At 39.3% G+C, this 7,054-nt stretch overlaps 1 long non-coding RNA gene across 1 annotated transcript; it reads left to right on the forward strand.

Moving 5' to 3' along the window:
* The first annotated feature begins 5,098 nt into the window (after positions 1–5,098).
* LOC119262390 lies at positions 5,099–6,743 on the forward strand. The gene is made up of 2 exons (XR_005129599.1): positions 5,099–5,303; positions 6,040–6,743. It is a non-coding gene; the product is annotated as an uncharacterized LOC119262390 (long non-coding RNA).
* Positions 6,744–7,054: the final 311 nt, after the last annotated feature.

Genomic DNA, 7,054 nt, shown 5'->3' on the forward strand with positions numbered 1-7,054 from the left:
TCTATATGATGAGATCTTCTATAGGAGCTTTGGTGCTTTTTCTTGTGCCCACCAGCTGTATGGCACATTTAGTCCAATGGCTTCTCATAGCTGTTTTTTAATTAAATATCTTTGTATTTCCTGATTCCCTCATATCATTCACACCAGTAAAGTAGTCAGACATGTAAACAGATCAGCAAAAATAAGCTTTTTTGTCGTATTTTATGAAACGTATCACATTTGGGGGCAGTTTTACTAAAAGAGGGGCTAATCATAGACACTTTGTGTTGGTAGGGCGGCCAGTCTACTAAGATCTTCAAAGCAAGTTAGCACAAGCACAATGTTGCAACTACTATATGAGCAGTGCAATATAACCATACACTCTCATAAAAAGGTAATATACTGAATCTGGGGCAACGCTCCTGGTGGTTCCTTCAAGGGTACATCTCAGTACCTTTAGTCAGGGAACATAATTGTACCAAAATCCATTGAAATGATATTTTCTAAGTTGTACTGACTCCACAAAACATTAGATTATAAAAAGGTACACATGTTTACTTTTAAGGCTAACAATTGGACTTTAAAGCCACTGTTATATCTTTGAGGGAACGTTTATATTGTTTATACCTTGATTAATGAAAAATGTGGGAAAATGTTTTATTCGTGGTTCATTAGTTCATAGTTCAAACTGTGACTCAGTAGATCAAAATAATCACCTGTTTTCTCAGGATTTTGACTTTTATATCAAATGTTAATAAACTATGCATTTTGCCCATCATTGGAAAACTGAGAACTGTCAAATCATTATTGAGGTTAAAACTGCTCTTATGACACTGATAAATGTGTGTTGGTACAGTATGTGAAACCAACTTTGACCTGTAGTTAAACAAAAGCTCCATAAAGACATGATATGAATTAGTTTATCTTATTACTTTTTCTTCACATTGGGAAATGTTCAATAAACATCTTGATCAGGTGATGCCATTGAAATAGCAAAAAATTAAAAATCATCTCAAACATGTGATGCATGCTTGAGTATTAAAGGAGCATCCAGGAAAGGCCTAGTCCTTCATGAGAAAGGACAAATCAAGGCTATACCATGAAATGTGTTTGCTTATAATCCAATGTTCCTCAAAGATGAACTGCAAGGATTTTAGGCTTCTCCCTCTACGGTGAAAAATATTCTAAAGATATTCAGGAAGTCTGGAGAAATCTCTGTGTGTGAAGCCAAGGTCAAAAATCACACCCATCACCCCACAAATCTAACCACTCATGACTTTATTTCTATGACAAATGACCTCAAATGACCTCTCTACATTGGCAGATTTTCTTTTTCAAGTATCATTTCCTAAAACAAGCAAAATCAACTGCCAATAAAGTGAGATCCTTTGGAAAAAGTCCAGGAAGAAGTCAAATAATCGTACAACAACCTCAAAATGAGAAATATTTGAGGCGTTGACTAGACTCACTTGACAGTGGAGGTGCTTGCACCACTCAGGAGGTGCGCCAGCTAATCTAAAAATGTGCATTAAGCAGCCCCATTAATGGGTTTCGCCTACAGCCCAACCATCACTTAATCCACCACTTAGTCCAGTTAAGTGATGCGACACACTGGGGACATGGCTGCACCCGAGGAATGGTGAAGGCCTTTGATTCAGAGAAAGAGCAGCATTACCAGTTTGTGGTTTATGATGCGCTGTAGCTACGAAGTCTTAGACTACAACTGTGTTAAAGTTTGCACTAGCTTGCAGTCATGGTTAACCAAGCTGAAGCATGCAGGTTTGGCTGAAACACTGAGGGTGGGATACGCTGCTAAACACACATTACTGCAAACATGATGCCTTGCTGCATTTGTCTGACTGAATAATTGGACATCGTTGTGAAGTACGTATATGAACTCAAACACAATTCCTAACTCTCGCAACCACAGTATTACATTAGTGACTGCCGTGCTAAAGGTAAAATGATGGCAATGGGCTTCATTTAATAAACATGTCTAATACATCTACTCAGTATTGTAGTATCATCATTTTTATTTTATTTTTACTGGAAATGAGTAAACTATCTTTCCTCCCTTTACTAATGAGTCTAATACCAGACTTAAGAGTACCAGAGTTAAGCCATGATGTTGATACGGTCACCTGTCAACTAACATTGGGTTTAACAGGAATATTACAGTAACTATGTGTAAATAAAGCATTCATAACAAATATATAGGCAATACAGCAACACTTCATTACAATTACACAACCATTTTAAAACATTCATACATTCAGTGCATTAAAATATACATTCTTTTCTACAATTTTCATGGAACACATCCGTTTCTTAGCATGTGATTAGCCATATGCTTTTATAAAAAAAATTATTCCAATAATTACCTAATCTTTTATATTTCATCATGGTTTATGGTATCTATCTATCTATCTATCTATCTATCTATCTATCTATCTATCTATCTATCTATCTATCTATCTAGAGTACTGTGCGAAAATCTTAGGCACCCAAAACACATTTTCAAAAACTATTTATTTGTGTAGTTTGTGTTTATTTGCTGAGTAAAGAAAATATTCGAATAAACAAAATTTATGGTGTAATTGATGATATTAATGAGTCTCTGTGGCGGCTGTGAAGGTGTCAAGGAAAAATATGCACCCAAGAAATTCTTGTTACTTTTTATTGTTTTTTATTGTTTTTATGTTTATTTGAATTATGAATACACTGCTGAGGTAACTTGTTTAAAAACAAGTTACTAAAACTTGTTTTTAAACTTTAAAACTTTCACACAGTACTGATATATATATATATATATATATATATATATGGAGAGAGTGAGAGAGAGAAAGAAAATTGTGTCTTCATTTTTGTTGATTTGAAATTTTCTGTAATGATCTCCAATAGCATGGCCATTATATGCCATTATATTAAAAATATATTAACTAAAATATATTAACTAAAATATATTAACTTAGATTACATTAGTTAAGCAATGCAAATTTCTGCTCTGAGGAACATTTCAAACTAACAACTTGAGCTGGACAAACAAAGCCTGTAAAGGAGTGTTGTTTTTCACAGATATACAGTTGATGATTCAGTAGATGTTGTTAAGTTCAGTCTTTTACTTCATACCAACTCCGTTTGTGATGCAAACATGCATATATTTGTGAAACTGGGCATTTTTTTCCCTTTTCCAAGCTGGATGAGCTGGTTTTTACCTTTCTGAGGGGTAAAAATCCTCGGCCTGCTCCTCCGTCTGCCGTGCTACGGCTCTGCGTGACAGCGTGATGGGAAAGCAGAGCTCCGGTTCATGTGTAAGAAATCTCAAACCGCTGCTTATTTGACTACATTGTATCTACGATGGTATTTTAAAGTGTGTTCAGTAACCATGCGTGTTGAATATGGCAGTATACTAAATTAGTGATATGTTAGTCTACATACGGTATCAACAGATCCATAATGTATTCATTATTGCTCCTTCAGTGCAGTTCAAAAACCCTTTGTTTGACATCAAAACAATGCAAATGAATGACACTTCAGATACCTATACATGAATTACATGAACCTGTGCATTATAAAATATTAAAGCATAAACACTTTGAGCAGTAAAGAATGTGATATGGATTTCTCTCGACTAGGCTCACAATTTGTTTAGTAACGTTGGATGTAGATTTAAACTATATGTTTAATTCATCAACATATCATGAAGTATACAGTAGGTTCAATTCATTACCAATATGCTTACTCATTAATTAATATCACAGCTGTGAGAAGAAAACCTTATCTGTAAAATGGTAACTTTACAGGAGAGGGACAAAACCTACTTAACTTTTAATGTAACTCAATGGAACCAGACTTTTTCCCAAAGCATTTTGAGCCGTTTCTTTTGGTCCATTCATCATGAAATTTACACACAATGTAAAGAGGAACAGGCATCTTCAGATTATATCAAAAACTAAAAAATGATGAAAATGGACGTACAAGGTTTTTTCTGACAGCAGCGATATATATATATATATATATATATATATATATATATATATATATTTATGGCTGTTCGTCAACATGCCATAAATGCTTCACGTAGTTCCCATCAAGTATTACTGAATCTTAAATTTCATAGGGATTAGTTACATTCAAACATAATATAAAAAAGAAATCATGACCTACCAAAAGGGAAAATTCATACTTTTATTTAGTTTCTCACAAGCTACATTTTTAAACAAAATAGCCTTTACAAATTGCTCCTGCTTCTGCTCTGCTGGTGCTTTTCCTTTTATCCACCACACACATGGCAAATTTGGTCCAGCTCCTTTCAGGATCAGCACATACAGTCCTGCCGTGTATGGTGGTAAACCTGTGAATGAATATTAAAGTTATTATAGTGATATTTTGGAGGGTTTTGCAACCTAATTTCATGGTAATTCTCTGAATATTATTCTAGATGACATGCATTATGGCTCTATAACAAATAAAAATGAAGAAATCTTACTCGCCTCACTGCTTTGATAGAACAGAATGCTGGATCCTGAACCACAAACTTCTCAATTTTCGTGACTTCAATGTTCTTGTCTGATAGCTTTAGGCAACAGTCTGCTGGAGGTCTAAGATCTGAGGGGAAAAAAAATCACTGATTTTCTTTCTTTCACTGATGTATTTTCAGTAAACTGAAGTCACATGAAATATTCTTCACTGACACTTTACCCTGATACTGGTATTGACATATAAACACACACTTTCTCTCTCTGAAACCCACCGTGTCACCACCACAGTTTTCACTGCTGAACTGAACTAAAACTCTGAAATCACTTGAAAACTCACCCGCTAACGTGGTGGCCGTCCACTGCACAGCCAGTAGTAGTATGACAAACAGCTGCATCTTGTTCTGAGGCACGTTGGTTACTGTACTTGAAAGGGTTAACTTTCCTTTGGCCTGTCTCTTCCCCAGTGACTAACATGTATTAATAAAATCAGACTCTGCTGAGGGTGCAAGGGTGTCTGCCCTTGATTCTGTGTCCTCTGCTCTCATGCGCCTGCTTTCCTTGTCTGACTCACATACTTCTTCCTCTTTTGACTCACATGACTGCACTTCTCGCCTGGCCGCAGAAACTTCTATTCGCCCGGACGTCCTGTCCACCCCAGACGTGGCGCGCTCCATGGGCCCCCTTGCCCGTTTCTTGACTCCTCCTCTTTCTCCTGTGCCGCTCTTACTGTTGATTGCCTCCCTGGCTTAGATCTGGTTGACATCCAGTCTTCTGCCTCGCCTTCGGATACGCAGCATTGGCTCTCGTGCGGTTTTGACTCTGCTGTTGTGCCGTTCCGTGACGGTAAGGGCCGTCTGTGTCTCCCCGCCCATTGTGTTCCTTTTCTCGTTCCCGATTTTCATGGCATTTCTCATCGGGAGCGAAGAGGGGTGAAGCATGACATGTCAGAATTGTTTTGCATTCATAATTTGAATTCGGCTATAGACCGCATTCTAGACCGATGCCTCGTTTGTGCACAGAACAATCACCCCCAATCCTCCAGAATGGTAGAAAGGGTGAATCGCACTATAAAGGGGCGGCTAAGAAAAGCCATGCAGACTCAAAACACAACCAACTGGGTGAAAGTCCTACCTGTGGTCTTAGCTGAACTGCGCATGACGCGAACAGACACTTTAGGTGGACTATCGCCATACGAGATTGTCATGGGACGACCATTTCCTGTCCCATGGCGACAAATAACAGCTCTGGGGGGACTGGCGGACCTTGAAGTACGTCGCAGTGAGTACACAGCGGGCCTGTTGTCTTGAATGAATACTGGGAGAGGGTCAATCAAAACATCACTGACCCTCCCAAGACCCCCACGCATCCGTATAAGCCCGGGGACCAAATCATAGTCAAAAAGTTTGAACGAAAGGGTTTTTCTGACCCTCCTTTTTCAGACCCCACAACTGTACTCGCTGTTACGCGTACTGGTGTCTTAACTGACCTTTTTCCACAGTGGATCCACGCCTCCCGTTGTGTTAAAGCTCCTGAATTATAACCCACTCTGCCTATTATTAATCTCTCTTTTGTTTTGCAGAAGCATGATGCTGCTGATAATGCTCTTTCTCTGCTCGGAAGGTATCTCGCCATGAAAGCTCCTATTGTATGTGTATGTGTGCTGTTGCTACTGTTGTGTATGGGACCGTGTCTTTTCAGGTGCCTCATGGATCGAGTGTACGCTCTGGCCTCCTCGCTCATCCCCCACCGGTCCGACTACGTCTTTATGGCACAGACCGTGCGCAAGCCCATCTACGCGTCATTGAAACCATCTTATGATCCATCTTATGATGATGCTGTTCCTGTCTCTGTGTAGGAGCCTTTTTCTCTGTTCTCTCTGATGTGCGTATTGATTATAACCCGTCTTCAACGGGTTATAAAAGAGGGGAATGAAAGGGTTAACTTTCCGTCGGCCTGTCTCTTCCCCAGTGACTAACATGTATTAATAAAATCAGACTCTGCTGAGGGTGCAAGGGTGTCTGCCCTTTGTGCATACTTACAGGCTGTTAATAACTATTGTTCCTCTTTCATTCTGGATTTTGATGTTGAACTGAGCACATCCAGAGATGGAGAAAAACAACTCCATGTATGGACATGCAGGTTACGACATATGTTAGAATGTGGTCGAGCCCTTCCTTGGCTGCCTGCGAGCACGTGGGAAGGGCTCTCTGTCTGTTTGGGTATAAAAGAGGGGACTTCCCCTTCTTCTGTGTGCTTTTGTGCTGAATAAACTCTGTCTCTATACGAGAGTGTTTGTTCATCATTGCACCGGGCATGCTCTAAACTTGGGTCTTAGAGGGATCTGCCGAGCTGGTTTATCGCTTCATTCTCTGGTTTCTGAGGGAGAACACTGTCCAAGGAGACTCTTCCTAACAGTACTGTAGAAACAACTTGTTAGTAAAGACAATCATTTGGAGGGAAGTCTCTCAGACCACAAACCCAGCAGCCCCTGATCCCCCACCCCTCTCTGTCACCTAGTACAGCATGTTCACATCCAGGGGCAAACTGGACCCTCAGCTACATTAAGAAGTTCCTGCAGTCCAGAACTTGTCTAA

Source organism: Pygocentrus nattereri, chromosome 2 (genome assembly GCF_015220715.1).
Source record: "Pygocentrus nattereri isolate fPygNat1 chromosome 2, fPygNat1.pri, whole genome shotgun sequence".
Taxonomy (NCBI): Eukaryota; Metazoa; Chordata; class Actinopteri; order Characiformes; family Serrasalmidae; genus Pygocentrus; species Pygocentrus nattereri.